Here is an 18,563-nt window from a genome sequence, read left to right on the forward strand (position 1 = left end):
ATTTAGCCCAGAACTTGTCATTGCAAGTCATTAGTCAGCACCAGTTTGTGACCACCTAACCAATGATAACTTCCACAGTCCTGGAAGAGGGAAGCAGCCAGGAGCAATTTCCAAATTCCTAATTTATTGGCTAGTATGGACAGCAGCAACAATCATCAAAGCAGCTAAATGCTTGGCGGGCGAGGAGGATCAATCATTTCATTTTTTTGCGGAAAGGTGAACTAACCCTTTAACCAATCATTTCAGTTCAAATTAATATATGCAGCCTTGTTTTGGTGCTGCTTTCGGGAAAGGCTGCTGAATTACATGTATTTCCCTGTCCATTATGGGCAGAGCACCATACTATTGCTACAGCTGGAACTCTTACCAGTCGCCGTCTGGCGCGGAGTAGCCAATCAGATTGCATAACAAGCCGCAGAAGGTCGTGTGAGGTAGGAAGGCACCGAATGTGTAGGAGCCAATCAGATTGCGGGAAAAAACGCGGGTGTTCTTGTGAGGCGAGGAAAGCGCGGCTGTACTCTGAGGAGAAGTGACTTGTGAGGAGATTGCTGCGGATCTCTCGGTTTGTGTGTATTATAGATATATCGCTGTAGTCCATAGAATTACCGGATAAAGGTTCACATATGAATCACTGTGCTGACAATCGGCTACAGGAACAGTCAGCTGGCCCACCCTTGAAAGGAAAGCCCCTTATTTTTGGAGCCGAATTTCTCAGTTCCTATTTAGTCTTAATTGTCTTTCTTGTAGGGGTGATGTAAAAATGTATATTCATTTTTGTGTGCTTACTATTCCAACCTTTATATCAGAGTGGCTAATTTTCAGAAAACGAATGGTAATTAGGAATAAACGAAGCCAGGCATGTCTACTAAATAGATGACAAGAACGTCATTTTGGCCCAGTGTGTTAGTAAACAAACTTAAAAAATTCATCCATTTTATGGCCCCTGCCATATAGACAAAGCTTGTGCTTAAAGAGGGATTCCACCTACAAAAAAAAATCTTAAAAGCCAGCAGCTATAAATACTACAGCTGCTGACTTTTAATAAATAGACACTCGCCTGTCCCAGGGTCCAGCGATGTCGGCAGCCGAGATCGATCGCTCGGGTCTCGGCTGCTGCCGCCGCCATTCTAGCTGAGGGAATCAGGAAGTGCAGCTTTGTGGCTTCACTTCCTGGTTCCCTACTGTGCATGTGCGAGTCACGCAGCGCACTAGGAATGGTCCGCGCTGTCTCTGGGACCCGTGTGTGTCCCAGCAGACAGCGTGGCAGGACAGGAAAAGGCATAGACTCCCGTGGCAGTCTATGCCCCGGAAGTGGGTGCAAATACCAAATGTGACACTGGAGGGGGGGGGGGGGGGGGTTCCGATGAGCGGAAGTTCCACTTTAGGGTGGAACCCCGCTTTAACCGCCTCAACACAGGGCACTTACACCCCCTTCCTGCCCAGACCATTTTTCAGCTTTCAGTGCTGTCACAATTTGAATAATTTTTATCATTTTCTTCACACAAATCAAGCTTTCTTTTGGCGGTATTTAATCACTCCTGGATTTTTTTGTTTTTCCCTTAAAAAAAAAAAAAAAAAAATAATTGAAAAAAATATTGTTTTTCTTAGTTTCTGTCAGTAAATTTTGTAAATAAGTAATTTCTATTACGTTCACCAACTGACACAGCTCCTTTCTTAGACCATTGGGTTGTTATGCCACCTTCGGTAGAGGACTAGGCAGAACATGTTAACATGTTATAACAAAACTAGAACTTTCTAGTTCCACTCAAGGGGCGGTTCCTTAGATAAAAACCCCTCAGCCTGCTACTGCAGCCTCGGTTTTTTTCTGCCTAGTGAAGGAGAAGGACCTAGCAACCCTGTGGGCCCATCGGTCCGTGGATTTTTCTGCAGAAGTTTTTGCTTTTTGCGCAAGATTAAAGATCCTGTGATCTGCTATCAACAGCCGACTGAGTGACAGGCTGGATACCCTTATCCCTGTAGTCCCCCCAGCCTGGCCAGCGAGCGTGTGCAGACCAGAGCTCTGTGCTGGGTCGGCCAAGACATTCCCCCAGCCCCAGGACACACACATGACCAGGCTACTGATGTCTGCGTCACAGTGTGCTGGGCCATCAGCTACCCCGTACTGATCGGAGAGTGAGTCTGTGAAGAACTGTCTCCCAACTCTTCAGGACTGGTAAGTACAGCTCTCCCTGCCTCGGTTGGGGCTGAGCAGCTGGGCATTCCCCGGGAGGTCGATTCGGGGGTCCCTCACGTCCCTCTCTTCTCTCCCTGTCCCTATCTTCCCTGTGGGGGATGCTGCATGGTCTGCTGAGCGGTTTGTGTGCCATAGACAGGGGCTTCCTGGGGGGGGGGGGCTCTCACATGGGGGGGGGGGACTGCACTGGATAGCTGTGCCCTGGATGTGTGTATGTCTCTTCTCTGAGGTGTCTGGAGGCTGTGTCTGCTGATCGCTGTAGAACTCGGTCAGGGTGGTGAGTCCTGCAGGAGGAGCCCCTCAGCCAGCAGCAGTTAGGAGGGTGGGACCATCACTGTCCTAAGTCCCTAACAGTTGGCAGACAGTAACTGGTGTTTCTTCCCCCCGAAATCCAGGCAATTGCAACCGGTTCGCCTGCAGACAGTGCAGTGTCTCTGGACGCTTTGTCAGCGGTCCTTATATCGTTCGTTGCCAAGATGGAGGCGGTGTGTGGGCGCAAATGTGGTAATAAACGGCCCCTGCCATCCCTGTCCTCTGGGGAGAGCTCTGATGCAGACTCGGGCCCTGCTTAGGCTAGTGACCCCTGCTCTGCCATTTCAGACGACGCTGACCAGGACCGATTGGACAGTGAGGATGAGTCCCTGTCCCTGTCCGTGCGTGACAAAGCGCTTGTTTGAGCACTTATCACAGCTGTGTGTGATAACCTGGAAGTTCAGGAGCCAGCAGATCCCTCTGCTGATGTAGTGGTCCCTTTTGGCTCCTGTAAGCCAGCCCGTACACCTAAGGTGTTTCCGTATATGACTTATTTTGTTAAGTCCATATACAAGGAATGGGGTCGACCACAACGGACCTTTTCAGTCCCCAAGTACATGGTGGTGCATTAACCCTTTTGAGGAAAGCCTTCTCAAAAAGTGGTTGGCTCCTCCGGTTGTGGACCCCCAAGTATCCAGGTTAAGGAAAATAACCATGATCCCGGTAGAGGGGACTCCTGCTTTTAAGGACCCTATGGACAGGGAGGCCGTGGCTTGTTCCTTGTTTATGGTTGTGGGGTCAGCAATGCGACCAGTACTGACATCTGCACTTGTCACAGACACTTACTGAGTGGGCAAAATGTTTACACTGTGAATTGGGGGAGCAACAGGCTTCCCCTGTCTGCGTGGAACTAGCAGACCAGTTAGTGCAAGGCCTTAAGTACGTTTGTGACGCAGCCCTCTGTTATCCAGGGCTTCAGTGTCAGTGTCAGCAGTGTTGCTGAGGCGGTTGACCAGGCATCTAAGAAAACCCTGACGGATTCTACCCTTCCTTGGCGAACGGCTTTTTATTGAAAATGCCACAGGTGGTAAGAGTAGGCTTCTTCCACAGGCCAGGAAGGCTAAGGAGCCACACCGTAGGTAAGGGCCCTCTTTTTTCCACTCACAAACGGCTTTTTCGTCTGCCCGGGGCTTCGGTAAATGTCCCCAGCCAAACTGGATGACTTCTGAATGACAAAAGCGTCCCTGTAACCTCAAGCCTGCAAGCAAAAGTGCTACCGCATGAAGGTTTGCCCCCGCCCCCCCAACATGAGTTTGCAGCCCGATGGGCTTCTCGGCTGTCCTACCAATGGGTCTACGATCTGATTTCCTCAGGCTACAATATAGTTTCTCTCTTGGTCACAAAACTGATTCCCCCCCCCCCCCCCCCCCAGCATACCTGTGCTTCCAGCTCGCCCGGGAGGCCCTATTGGGAGCGGTAAGGGACCTGCTGAGTCGCAGGGTGATAATACCTGTTCCAGAGTCGGAACGCGTCCAGGGGTTCTACTCAAATCTGTTTGTAGTCCCCAAAAAGGAAGGGGTACGTCCAATTTTGGACAATTGCCTTGTAAAAGTACAGAGGTTCAGAATGGAAACAGTTCGCTCAGTAGTAGCTGCACTCCATCAAAGGGACTCCCTGGCGTCTTTGGACATCCAGGATGCATACCTGCACATACCGATATGCCTGCGGCATCAGAAATTTCTGCGATTTGCAGTCGGGGAATCCCACTACCAGTTTGTGGCTCTCCCTTTTGGCTTGGCATCAGCCCCCCCCTCCCCCCCCTAGTCTTTACCAAGGTATTGGCTCCTGTTTTGGCATGCGTTCCTGCGACAGCGCGGGATCACGATCGTTGGTTACCTAGACGATCTCCTCCTGAGAGCCTCAGAGTTAGAGGAGGATGTAGCGATCACCATGCAGACCCTGCAGGAATTTGGGTGGCTGTTGAACCTAAAAAAGTCGGTGATTTGTACCAACTCCGCATTTTGGAGTACCTAGGCTTACTAATGGACTCCATGGAAGCGAGAGTATTTCTCCCTTCAGACAAGCTGCATACTCTCAGAGCCCCGATAAAACTGCTGATGAACTGCAGGTAGTCAACGATACGCTTCTGCATGCGAGTCCTGGGACTCATTGTGGCCTCCTTTTTGAGGAAGTACTGTATGCCCAGTTGCACACCAGAGTCTTGCAGAAGGAGATTTTGACAAAATGGTACACATTTCTGTTGTCCCTGGATCGGCAGATTCAGGTGAGCCAGTTAGTCAGGGATTCCCTGCTCTGGTGGCTGAGGTCCCCGGCACTTTGGTCCAGGAAGTCGTTCCTACCTCTGAAATGGACAGTGATCACAACAGATGCCAGCCTAACCGGCTGGGGTGGAGGTATGGGAGTTCAGTCGACCCAGGGTCTCTGGTCGGTGGAGGAATCCAAGTTGCCAGTCAATGTGCTCGAGCTGAGAGCGATCAGGCTATGCCTCTCCACATGGTCGATAAGACTTTGACAGCGTCCGTTCGGGATCCAGTCAGACAACGCCACTGTGGTGGCATACGTCAATCACCAAGGAGGAACAAGGAGCTCGGCTGACCCATGGGAGGTTGCTCACGTCCTTCAGTGGGCAGAGCGCCATGTACCGGCCCTATCAGCCATTTAAATCCCAGGAGTGGAGAACTGGCAGGTGGACTATCTAAGTCGCCAGATGTTGGACCCAGGAGAATGGGCGTTGTATCTGGAGGTGTTTAGGCTACTGTGCCTCCGATGGGGCACACTAGATGTGGATCTTCTGGCCTCTCGTCTCAATCGGAAGGTGCAGAGATTCGTGTCCAGGACAAGAGGTCCTTGGGCAGACGGGCTGGTGGCTCTGTGGGATCAGTACCAGCTGATCTATGCCTTTCCTCCGCTGAAACTGTTACCATGTCTACGCCGCAGAGTGGAGGCCGAGGGGATTCCAGTAATTCTGATTGCCCTAGCATCCCTGGTACGCAGACCTAGTGCGCCTGACGGCGGACGCCCCATGGCGACTGCTGTTACAAGAGGACCTGCTGTCTCAAGGTCCGATTCTCCATCCTGCTTTACCATCGCTGGTTTTAACGGCATGGCTATTGGGAGCCAGGTGTCGAGGAACCGGGGTCTTTCGGACTCCAACTATGCTGAGAGCACGGAAATCTTCTTGGAAGATATATCATCGTACCTGGAAGGCCTACATCTCCATGTGTGAGGAGACAGGATGGCGTCCGCACTCCTTTTCTATATTCAGGATCCTGCTGTTTCTACAGCAAGAAGTAGACGAGAAATTGGCTTTAAGCACCATTTAAGGGACAGATATCAGTGATTTTTCAGCGACCCCCCCTGGCGTCTCACTCTCTAATGTTCCTCCGGTGCGTCCACTGTAACCCCCCTGGGATCTGAACCTGGTGTTATCGGCGCTTCAGAAACCGCCATTTTAAAATATCAGAGATCCCTCTGACTATTTCTCAGAAAATGGTCTATCTAGTGGCCATTACATCTGCCAGGAGGGTTTCGGAACTGGCGACCTTGTCTTGCAAGTCGTCATATCTGGTTATCCACAGGGATAAAGTGGTATTGCGTCCGCAAACCTTCTTTTCCGCCAAAGGTGGTTTCGGCGTTACACATCAATGAGGACATTGTGTTACCATCTCTGTGTCCTAAACCGACACATCCTAAAGAGGTGGCACTCCATTCCCTGGACGTGGTTCGGTCTCTGAGGATGTATTTGTCTGCTACGGCTGCCTTTTGGAAGTCAGACTCCTTGTTTGTTTCGGTGGCTGGTCCAAAGAAAGGCATGGCGGTCTCGTCAGCCACCATTTTCAGGTGGATCAGACAGATTGTAGTACAGGCCTACGCCTTGAAGGGGCAGGTTCCCCCCCTTTACAGTCATGGCCCACTCCACCAGGGCAATTGGAACGTCTTGGGCCTTCCGACATCAAGCGCCTGTCGCTCAAGTGTGTAAAGTGGCGACTTGGTGGTCTGTCCACACCTTTACAAAATTCTACAAGGTAGATGTCAGTGCATCGGCTGATGCCTGTTTTGGCCTCAAAGTTTTGCAGGCGGCCGTGATATTGCACTTACATTTTTTTATATTTTCCTGGTTTTTGGTAAAAACACGGTACCTTTTAAGAAATGCACGTTATGTGTTACCGCAAGTTCTGAGGCGGTTTGGAGGTAGTGACTCCCAGAGTTTTCCCACCCCTCGTTTGGCACTGCTTGGGGACGTCCCAGTGATCTAAGAAAAGAGCTGTATGAGTCGGTGAACGTAAGAGAAAATAGGATTTTTTTTGTACTTGCCGTAAAATCCATTTCTCTGTAGTTCACCAACTGACACAGCACCCTCCCCTCCTATTTTTGTTTACGTTATACTGCTTGTTGACGTACTGAGGCTGCAGTAGCAGGCTGAGGGGTTGTTGCCTAAGGGACCGCCCCTTGGGCGGAACTAGAAAGTTCTAGTTTTATTATAACATGTTAACATGTTCTGCCTAGTCCTCTCCTGAAGGTGGCATAACAACCCAATGGTCTAAGAAAGGAGCTGTGTCAGTCAGTGAACTACAGAGAAAAGGATTTTACAGTGAGTACAAAAAATCCAATTTATTTTTCTTCTCCACTGATGGGTTCTGATGAGCAGTAACGTAGTGTGGGTTGTCAGCGCCCGGGGCAAGGCAAGTAATTTGCGCCCCCCCCCAAGGTGTGGACTTTTAGCACTCAATGAGTCCCTTCGACTAGTACAGTATAAAAACCCTTACCCCCCATGTCACAGATCAGCGACGGAGTCTTACTGCTGTAGGTCACCTGTGACGCTACACTGACCACTGTACTACGCTAGTCTGACCACTACACTGACCACTATACTACACCCTGGGGCGGTCCTACTGGCTATAACCCCTCACTCTGCTTCCAGCAGCTCAGTTTTTTTTTTCTGCCTAGTCTAGAAGGACCTGCCTCTCTGTGGGGACCAATGGTCCTTGGAATTTTTTTTTGCTGTTTTTGGTTCCTGTGACCTACAATCAACAGCTGGGCTGGGTGACAGGCTGGATAATATAGATCCTGTTCGTCTTCTCAGCCTGGCCATCGAGCGCGTGCAGATCTTAGCTATACCCTGGGTCGGGCACGTCAGGCCCGTTCAGGTCCAGTGGTGGCTGGTGAGCTATATGCTCCAGGGCACACATATGACTGGGCTACTGCTGTCCGAGTCGCAGTGTGCCGTGGCCGATAGCCATCCCGTACTGCTCGGGTAATGGGTCTGTCTGTGGAGTGCGTCCAACAGCTCTTGCAGGAGGGGTGAGTATGGTTCCACCGGTCTCGGCAGGATGGAGCAGCTGGGCAATTCCCTGGGAGGTTAACTAGGGTGTCTCTCTCGCTCTCCTCCCCATTCTAAGGGGTCGCTGTGGTGTGACTGGGTGTAGGGGGTGCGGAGCACGTACCTGGCAGAGGGCTGCGCTGGGCAGTTGGTGGTCCGCTCGTGTGTTTTATTTATATATTTTTTTCTCCTGTTTTTGGTGCCGTTTTGAGTGTCTGTGTGCTGCCATGTGGGGGGAATGGTCGCCGCGGGAACCACAGCCATTTTCTTGTAACTGCGGCCTTTCTCCTGGAGTCCGGGGGCCATTTTCCTGGCGTTTTCAGACGTCTTTTGCTGAGGCGGCCATTTTCTGGTAGCCTCAGGTCGGTTGTGCTCTAGTGCTGGGCGGCTTGTTTAGACTTGTACAGCGAGAAAAGGACACGGGACACCTTGCGGCAGGCAGAGAGGAGAGCGGACGACTGCACCACCTGGGTCAGAGTGATGAGTCCTGCGGGGGTCCCCTCAGTCTGCGGCAGCTAGGAGGATGGACATTTGTCTTTGCTTGCCTTAGGTCCCTAAGGGTGACAGGCAAGCGTGGGTTCAGCATGGCGTCAGAGGCTGGTGCTTCTTCTCCAGACACCCCTGTTAAAGCAGCCGGTTTCCTTGCACTTGCGGTGCCTATGGACGCTCTGTCGGCGGTCCTGAAATCATTTGTTGCCAGGGTGGAAGCGGCGTGCGGGCACAAGGGGGGGTAAAAAACATCCACCCCCCCCCCCCCCAGTCTTCTGAGGAGAGCTCTGATTCAGACTCGTGTCCCACTGTGGCAGACTGCCCCTGCTCTGATACTTTAGAAGATGTGGACCAGGACCATTTGGACAGTAAGGAGGAAGACTCCGCGTCCATGTCAGCGCAGGAAAAAGCGCTAGTAGGAGCACTTGTCACAGTGGTGCGGGATACCTAAAAAAATAGAGGATACGGTGGGGGCATCTGCAGAGGTGTCAGTCCCTTTTGGGTCCCACACTGCTAAGGTGTTTCCTTAATTACTTTATTTTGATAAGTTTATTTACAAGGAGTGGGGAACCCTGCAGCGGGCCTTTTCAATGCCAAGACGAATTGCGAACTGCGGTGCTTTACCCCCTTTCGAGGAGAGCTTCCTGAAAAAATGAACATCTCCGGTTGTTGACCCCCCGGTATCCAGATTAAATAAGGTGACCAAGATTCCGGTGGAAGGGTCCCCTTCTTTCAAGGACCCTGCCAATTGAAGGGCCAAGGCGGTTACCCAGTCCAGTGTGATTTATGTTGCCTGGGTCCTGCAGCTTAGTCCCGCTGGATGCCTGTGTAGTCTGCCCCTGTGTTGGTGCAGCGCTGTGTCTGCCACGTGTTCTCTTTAGGCCCTCATAGCGCTGTTTGGTGGCCATTTTAAGTATGGGCAAGGGTCAGACAAAACACTGGTGGCCATTTTCTTGTAGCTGGACCATGTTTGTTGTGCTCTAGCAGCAGCCCCTGTGCCCTCAGCTTCCTGTTTGGTCATCACAGAGCGCTGGGAGGTTTATTTTGTGAATCTGGACATGTGTGTCAGATCGCGCACCGATCGTTCACCGATCGTGCGACTGGCTGGCCACCGACAACATTTTGCTATCTCTGCATCTGGGAGCGCTGGGGATCATCAGGCACTGCGGTAATACAGCACGGAACTGCCCAGGGTGGTGAGTCCAGCGGGTTAGAGCCCCTTAGTCAGCGGCAGCAGGAGGGTGGGACTGTCACTGTCCTAAGTCCCCTTTGAATAGCAGACAGGGTAGGGTCAGCATGGCTTCAGAAACTGGTGTTTCTTCCCCCGAAATCCAGGCAATTGCAACCGGGTCACCTCCGGACTGCGCGGTCCCTATGCACACCCTTACGGTGGTCCTCAATTAGTTTGTTGCCAAGCTAGAGGCGGTACGTGGGAAGAAAGGTGCTAAAAAGCGGCCCCTGCCCCCCCCGTCCTCTGGGGAGAGCTCTGACGCGCAGACTCGGGTCCTGCTGAGGCCGGTGACCCCTGCTCTGTCTTGTCAGATGACGCTGACCAAGACCGTTCGGACAGTGAGGATGAGTCCCCGTCCGGGTCCGTGCGCAACACAGCGCTTGTTGGAGCACTTATCACAGCTGTGCGTGATAACCTGAAGATTCAGGAGCCAGTGGATCTCTCTGCTGATGTACCGGTCCCTTTTGGATCCCGCAAGCCAGCACGTTCACCTAAGGTGTTCCTGTATCTGACTTATTTTGACAAGTTCATTTACAAGGAATGGGGTCGCCCGCAACGGACCTTTTCGGTCCCCAAATACATGGCGGTGCGTTACCCCTTTGAGGAAAGCCTTCTCAAAAAGTGGTGGGCTCCGGTTGTGGACCCCCCAGTATCCAGGTTAAATAAAGTAACCACGATCCCGGTTGAGAGGACTCCTGCATTCAAGGATCCCACGTACAGGAAGGCCGAGGCGGTGGCTCGTTCCTTGTTTACGGTCGTGGGGTCAGCCGTGTGACCTGTACTGGCATCCGCACTTGTGTCGCAGACACTGACGGTGTGGGCAAAACGTTTGCACCGCGAATTGGAGAGCAACAGGCTTCCCCTGTCTGCGTGGAACTAACAGACCAACTAGTGCAAGGCCTTAAGTACGTCTGTGACGCGGCCCTGGATACTCTCCCTCTGTTATCCAGGGCTTCAGTATCAGCTGTGGTACTGAGGCACCCAATTTAGCTAAAATGCTGGTTTGCTGACCAGGCATCCACAAAAGCCCTGACGGATCTTCCTTTCCTTGGCGACCGGCTCTTTGGAGCCTTGTAAGATGACATTATTAAAAATGCCACTGGTGGTAAAAGTACACTACTCTCACAGGCTAGGAAAGCTAAGGAGCTACGCCGTAGGCAAGGGCCCTCTTTTTCCACTCAAACGGCTTTTTCGTCCGCCCAGAGCTTCGACTAAATGTCCCCAGCCCGACAGGATGCCCACGGACGGTCAAACGTCCCTGGAATCACAAGCCTGCGAATAAAAGTGCTACCACATGAAGGTTTGCCCCTACCCTTGGCTCGGATGGGGGGTCGCCTTCGGGAGTTTGCAGCCCGGTGGTCCTCCCGGTTATCCGGCCAATGGCCACAGGCTACAAGATAGAGTTCCTCTCTTGGCCGCCAAACAGATTCTTCCCCTCCAGCATACCCGTATGCCCCAGGTCGCCGGGAGGCCCTGTTGGGGGATGTAAGGGACTTGCTGAATTGATGGGTGGTTGTACCTGTTCCGGAGCCGGAATGCTTCCAGGGATTCTACTCAAATCTGTTTGGACGTACCCCTTCCTTCTTGGGAACCACAATCTTGGACTTAAAAGCCCTCAATCGCTTTGTAAAAGTGCAGAGGTTCAGGATGGAATCAGTTCGCTCGGTAGTCGCTGCACTCCATCAAGGGGACTCCCTGGCGTCCTTGGACATCCAGGATGCATACTTGCACATAGCCATATGCCTTCGGCATCAAAAGTTTCTGCGTTTTTGCATTTGGGGAAGCCCATTACCAATTTGTGGCTCTTCCTTTTGGTCTGGCATCAGCCTCCCGAGTATTTACCAAGGTAATGGCTCCAGTATTGGCATTGCTGAGACAACGTGGGATCGCGATCGTGGGCTACCTGGACGATCTCCTCCTGAGAGCATCTTCCGCCTCAGAATTAGAGGAGGATGTGGCGATCACCATGCAGACCCTGCAAGAATTTGGGTGGCTGTTAAACCTAAAGAAGTCGGTGATTGTGCCAACCCAGCATCTGGAGTACCTTGCTTTGCTGTTGGACTCCAGGAAAGTGAGAGTTTCTCCCTTCAAACAAATTGCAGACTCTCAGTTCCGCAGTGAAACTGCTGATGAATGGCAAGTGGTCGTCACTCCGGTTTTGCATGCGAGTACTGGGGCTCATGGTAGCCTCCTTCGAGGCAGTACCTTACGCCCAGTTCTACACCAGAGTACTGCAGAAGGAGATCTTGTTAAAATGGGACAAGTCTCAGTTGTCCCTGGATCGACAGATCCAGGTGAGCCAACCAGTCAGGGACTCTCTGAACTGGTGGTTGAGGTCCCTGGTGATTCAGTCTGGAAAATTGTTCCTTCCTCTGAAGTGGACGGTGGTCTCGACAGACGCCAGTCTATCCGGCTGGGGTGGAGTGATGGGGGTTCAGTCGACTCAGGGCCTCTGGCGACGTTAGAATCCGAGTTGCCGATCAACCTGCTGAAATTGAGTGTGATCAGGCTGTGTCTCCACACATGGCCGGTGAGTCTTCAAGGGCGTTCGATCAGGATTCAGTCGGACAATGCCACGGCGGTGGCATACATAAATCGCCAAGGGGGAACAAGAAGCACAGCTGCTGCTCGGGAGGTCGCTCACATACTTCGGTGGGCAGAGCGACATGTTCCGGCTCTGTCGGCCATTTACATCCCGGGTGTGGACAACTGGCAGGCGGACTATCTGAGTCGGCAGATGCTGGACCCAGGAGAATGGGCATTGCATCCGAAGACATTCAGGCTTCTGTGCCTGAAGTGGGGAACACCAGATGTGGATCTATTGGCCTCCCGTCTCAATCGGAAGGTGCCAAGATTCATGTCCAGGACAAGAGATCCGTGGGCAGGCGCGTTGGTGGCCCCGTGGGATCAGTATCAGCTGATCTACGCCTTTCCTCCACTGAAATTGTTGCCACGTCTGCTTCGCAGAGTGAAAGCCAAGGGGATCCCAGTGATACTGGTTGCCCCCGATTGGCCTCGGTGTCCCTGGTACGCAGATCTGGTGCGTCTGGTGGCAGACGCTCCCTGGTGACTGCCGTTGCGAGAGGACCTTCTGTCTCGAGGTCCGACGGCATGGCTGTTGAGAGCCAGGTGTTGAGGAACCGGGGTCTGTCGGACTCAGTGATTCCAACTATGTTGAGGGCACGGAAATCTTCTTCTAGGAAGAATATACCATTGTACCTGGATGGCTTACATCTCCATGTGTGAGGAGAATGGTTGGCATCCGCATTCCTTTTCCATAGCAAGGATTCTGCTGTTTCTTCAGCGAGGAGTAGACCAGAGATTGGCATTGAGCACCATCCAGGTGTCGTCGTTGTTTTTTTTTTTTTTTTTTTTTTTATTTATTTTTTTTTTTTTTTCCCCAACGACCCCTGGGAGCGCACTCCTTAGTGGGTACCTTCGTTCAGGGGGTACGACATGTAGTCCCTCCGTTACGTCCACCGTTACCCCCATGGGATTTGAACCTGGTGTGGTCGGCGCTTTAAAAAACCGCCGTTTGAAAATATCAGGGAGATTCCCCTGTTGACTTTCCCAGAAAGTGGTCTTTCTAGTGGCCATTACCTCGGCCAGGAGGGTTTCGGAATTGGCGGCCTTGTCTTGCAAGTCGCCCTATCTGGTCATCCACAGGGATAAGGTGTTGGTGCGTCCGAAACCATCTTTTCTACCGAAGGTGGTCTCGGCTTTTCATATCAATGAGGACATTGTATTACCATCGTTGTGTCCTAAGCCGAAGTACCCCAAAGAGGTGGCCCTTCATGCTCTTGATGTGGTTAGGGCTCTGAAGGTGTATTTGTCTGCCACGCATCCCTTTCGAAAGTCAGACTCACTGTTTGTTTCGGTGGCTGATCCAAAGAAGGGTATGGCGGTCTCGTTGGGCACCGTTTCCAGGTGGATCAGACAGATTGTAGTGCAAGCCTACGCCTTGAAGGGGCAGGTGCCCCCCTTTCCGGTCACGGCCCACTCTACAAGGGCAATCTGAAGGTCTTGGGCCTTCCGACACCAAGCGTCAGTCGCTCAGGTGTGTAAGGCGGCCGTGTAGTTGCAATTGGATATGCAAGCTTCGTTTTTTTTCCTGGTTTTTCGATACAAAAATGCAGTACTGTTGTGTTTATGCACTGTTGCATTATTTCCGCAATGTTGCGGTCTTGGGGATCACTCCTTTTGAGGATACCCGGTTATATGGTGGTGTTTTTCCACCATTTTTTGTACTCTCCGTAAAATCCTTTTCTCTGTAGTACACCGACCGACACGGCACCCGCCCCTCCTTTTTCTCTTTACATTATACTGCTTGTTGACGTACTGAGTCTGCTATGGCAGGCTGTGGGGGTTGTAGCCTAGGGACTGCCCCCCTGGGCGGAACAAAGTTCTGAAGTGTTGTGTTACAACTTTGCCTAGTATCTCCAGTGAAAGGGCTGACAACCCATTTTGTTAGAGAGGAGCTGTGTCGGTTGGTGAATTACAGAGAAAAGGATTTTAAGGTGAGTACAAAAAAATCCTATTTTTCTCTTCAATGGTAAGGAATTTCACAAATTTAATAACTGTTTTGGGTAGGGAGTGTACTAATGGGGGATATTTTTGCTGATCCCGGAGTTCCGCTTTAACCTCTTCTGGACCATCTGCCGTAATTTTATGTCGGCACTTTGACATTGAATACCATTTGTTATGGCAGCAGATGGCCATAACCCCAGGATTTTCTGAAACTGTGGGCAGTCGAAAAGAAAAGTGTTCTCCGTGGCGGATTCACTGCAAGATCACTTTTATCGACGACGGGAGAGGGGCCCACCCCGTCCTGCCGCATTCTGGTCGTCTCCGCCTTTAACGAAGCTGTCGGTAGCAGCGAAGACGATCCGATCCTTTCCCCACAGAGGCACTGTGTCAAGTGAGGAAATAATGGCCCCCCCCCCCTTGACTCAATGACGTTGGACGACGGAAGTGATGTCAAATGTCACTTTTTCCCAACGGCCTTAAAGGGACATATTATATTTATTTTTAGTTTTTATTTCTTTCTATTTATTTTTAATTTTTTTTATTACACCTAAGTGTAAATGTGAGATCTGAGGTCTCTTGACCCCATATCTCTCATTAAAGATGTCCTTTCATTTTTCTTTTTTCCTTTCCTTTTGTAATAATAATAAAAAAATAAAAAAATAAATAAAAAAAAAATAGATGTTTACATTCCTTATTACAGGAATAAAAGGGATCCAATATTTTTGTTTTTAAAGGGACAGTGAAAAAACGAAACTAGAAACTGCGTGCTGAAGTGAACACATACGCAGTTCGCGCCCGCATTTGTAAACCGTGTTCAAGCCACACATGTGAGATCACACATGTGAGATTTAACTTGTAAAGAACAAGTTTGAAAAAAAATAGGCCTGGTCCTTGGTGTTAATAAAATCCTCACTGTGCCCTATGATCTTTAGCAATGGGGATAATCATTCACACAGCACAACTCGCACAGCTCTGCTCTGTCAGTGTGTCACATGACTGCTGAGTGCTGATATTATTAACTTATAGTTGTACTGTGTGGTCCTACATATGTTAATGGAGGTAGATTTTCCTTACATAAAGCCAGTTTGGTCTGGATGTATTATACTAAAAAAGACAGCATTGAGACATTTGGCCAGGATCTTTGCTAGTATTTTATAGTCAATATTCAATAAAGAAATTGGCCAATGCGATGTGCAATCAGTTGGGTCCTTCTCAGGTTTAGGAATAAAGACCACCGTGGCAGAGTACATAGATGGTGGCAGTCTCCCATCTCGGAATGCTGTGGGGCAAGAGTATCCAGGTATCTGCAATATATTTCCAAGGGTAGACCATTGGGATCCGAGGCCTCTCCCTTAGCCATAGACACTACTGCCTCTCTGACCTCATCTTCAGTGATAGCTGCATCAAAGTCCTCCCTCTTTCTGAGTTAATGTAGGGAATATCAAATCGGAAAGGTATACCTCAATGTCTTGACTGGTAAATGTAAGGCTAGAGTCATCCATACTTGTATAGAATTCATGAAAGCAATTAAGGATATCTCCAGCCAAACGGGCCTCCGCACCGTTAAGACGTGTTATTTTATTCAATACAGAGCTACCTGACTTCTGTCGAGCCATATGGGCTAGTAACTGACTAGACTGGTTCCCACATTCAAAATATTTCCTTTCTCTTTCGTTCACTGACTAAGCTCCATTAATCTTGACCATAGGATTATTACGCCACCTTCAGGAGAGGACTAGGCAGAACATGTTATGCATGTAAAAAAACAGAACTTTACAGTTACGCCCAGGGGGTAGTCCCTCCAGTAATGACCTCACAGCCTGCAGCTCAGTTTTTTTGTCTGCCTAGTGAAGGAGATGGACCTAGGATCACTGCGGGACCATCGGTCCTGGGATTTTTTTGCTGAAGGTTTGCCTTTTGCGCAAGACATTAAGATCCTGTGATCTGATATCAACAGCGGGCTGGGTGACAGGCTGGATAATCTAGATCCTTGTAGTCTCCCCAGCCTGGCCATCGAGTGTGTGCAGACCCTAGCTACGTGCTGGGTCGGCCACGACATGCCCCTCAGGTTCCAGGGGCGGCCGGTGAAGGAAATGCTCCGGGGCACACATATGACTGGACAACCAATGTCTTTGTCAGTGTGCTGTGGCCAGCAGCCACCCCGTACCGACCGGAGAGTGGGTCTGTGATGGGATGTCCCCAGCTCTTTCTGATGGTAAGTAATCCCTGGCGGGATTGAGCAGCTGGGCATTCCCCGGGAGGTTGATTAGAGGGTCCCTCTCCTCCCTCTCTTCTCTCCCTGTCCCTATTCCACCCCCCCCCCCCCCGGGTCCCTGTGGGGAATGCTGCATGATGGGCTGCTGAGCGGTGTGTGTATCTGTAGCCAGGGGTCCCCTGGGAGGCTCTCACCTTAGATGGAGGGGCTGTGCTGGGTGTCTGTGGTTTCCCCGCTGGGTGTTTGGAGGTCTGCATGTGCTGATCGCCATAGCGATATTCTGTCGCCATTTTATCTGTCCTTTCACTGTGTACAGTTTGTCGCCCATTTTGGAGTGCCTCAGTGGAAAGCAAACTCAGGGGCCATTTTCTTTGTGATTATGTCCTTTATACAGGCTGGCCGGCAGCCATTTTGTTGTAGTCCAGCACTTATTTTTTATTTTATTTTTTTGCTCAGTGCTGGTTCCTGCTGCTCAGAACAGCGCTGTTTTTCACTAAGGACACCTGGGACTTGATACTGGACACAGGCACTTGAAACTGAATGGTGCAGCACTTGGTCAGGGTGGTGAGTTCTGTGGTGGGGGCCCCTCAGTCATCAGCAGCTGAGGGGTTGGGGATTCTTAAGTCCCCAAGGGTGGCAGACAGAGTGGGTCAGCATGGCTTCAGAAACTGGTTTCTTCCCCAGAACTCCCTGCATTTGCAACCGGCTCGTCTGCAAACAGTGCAGTGCCTTTGGACACTTTGTCGGCGGTCCTTGAAACATTTGTTGCCAGGGTGGAGGCGGTGTGTGGGCACAAAGGTGGTAAAAAGCGGCCCCTGCCCCCCCTCCTCCGGGGAGAGCGCTGACGCAGACTTGGGCCCCGCTGAGACTGGCAACCCTTGCTCTTTTGCTTCAGATGACGCTGACCAGGACCGATCGGACAGTGAGCATGAGTCCCCATCCGCGCAAGACAAAGTGCTAGTTGGAACACTTATCACAACTGTGCGTGATACCCTGAAAATTCAGGATACAGCAGGTTCCTCTGCTGATGTAGCGGTCCCTTTTGGGTCCCGTAAGCCAGCCCATACACCTAAAGGTGTTTTGGTATCTGACTTATTTTGATAAGTTCATATACAAGGAATGGGGAAGCCTGCAACGGACCTTCTCTGTCCCAAAGAGCATGGCAATGTGTTACCCCTTTGAGGAAAGCCTTCTTAAAAAATGGTCAGTTCCTCCGGTCGTGGACCCCCCAGTATCCAGGTTAAATACTCCTGCATTTAAGGACCCTACTGACTGAACGGCCGAGGCAGTGGCTCGTTCCTTGTTTACGGTTGTGGGGTCAGCAATATGACCAGTACTGGCCAAAGCACTTGTGTCACAGACACTTACTGAATGGGCAAAACTTTTACACTGTGAATTGGAGAAGCAGCAGGCTACTCCCGTCTGCGTGGAACTAGCAGACCAGTTAGTGCACGGCCTTAAGTATGTTTGTTTTGTACGCTTCCCCTACTATCCCGGGCTTCAGTGTTAGCAGTGGTGCTGAGGCGCCTGATTTGGCTAAAATGCTGGTCTGCGGACCAGGCATCTAAAAAAAAAAAAAAAAAAAAAAAAAAAAAAAAGCCTTGACGGATCTACCTTTCCTTGGTGAAGCCTTGTTGGATACCATTATTAAGAATGTCACAGGTAGGAAGAGTACCTTGCTCCCACAGGCCAGAAAGACTAAGGAGCCATGCTGCAGGCATGGGCCCTCACTTTCCGCTCGAAAGAGACTTTTTTGCCCGTGCGGGACTTCGGCTAAATGCTCCCAGTCCGACAGGACGACTTCTGAGGGACAAAAGCGTCCCTGAAACCGCAAGCCTAACAAGCCTGTGAAAAAAAGTGCTACCGCATGAAGGTTTGCCCCCGCCCGTCACAAGGGTGGGGGGTCGTCTTCGGGAGTTTGCAGCCCGGTGGGCCTCTCGGCTGTCTGACCAATGGGTCTGCGAACTGATTTCCTCTGGCTACAAGATAGAGTTCCTCTCTTGGCTACCAAACAGATTCTTCCCCTCCAGCATACCCTTGCTCACTGGGAGGCCCTAATGGGGGTGGTAAGGGACCTGCTAAGCCGCAGGGTGATCTGTTCCGGAGTTGGAAAGGTTCTAGGGGTTATACTCAAATCTGTTTGGATGTACCCTTTCCTTTCTTGGGACCACAAACTTGGACCTAAAAGCCCTCAATTGCTTTGTAAAAGTACAGAGGTTCAGAATGGAATCAGTTCGCTCAGTGGTCGCTGCACTCCATCAAGGGGACTCCCTGGCGTCTTTGGACATCCAGGATGCGTACCTGCACATACCCA

At 50.9% G+C, this 18,563-nt stretch overlaps 1 protein-coding gene across 2 annotated transcripts in view; it reads left to right on the forward strand.

The window, feature by feature from the left end:
• Positions 1-446: 446 nt before the first annotated feature.
• Positions 447-18,563, forward strand: part of DMC1 (DNA meiotic recombinase 1) — a 791,183-nt gene continuing 773,066 nt past the window's right edge. For both annotated transcript variants that reach the window (XM_077450999.1, XM_077450998.1), the window contains exon 1: positions 447-562. The gene's annotated coding sequence lies outside the window, so the exon portion shown is untranslated. The remainder of the gene's footprint in view (positions 563-18,563) is intronic.

This window comes from Lithobates pipiens, unplaced genomic scaffold (assembly GCF_037356315.1).
Source record: "Lithobates pipiens isolate NorthernLeopardFrog02 unplaced genomic scaffold, aLitPip1_a1.2 Scaffold_23, whole genome shotgun sequence".
NCBI lineage: Eukaryota > Metazoa > Chordata > Amphibia > Anura > Ranidae > Lithobates > Lithobates pipiens.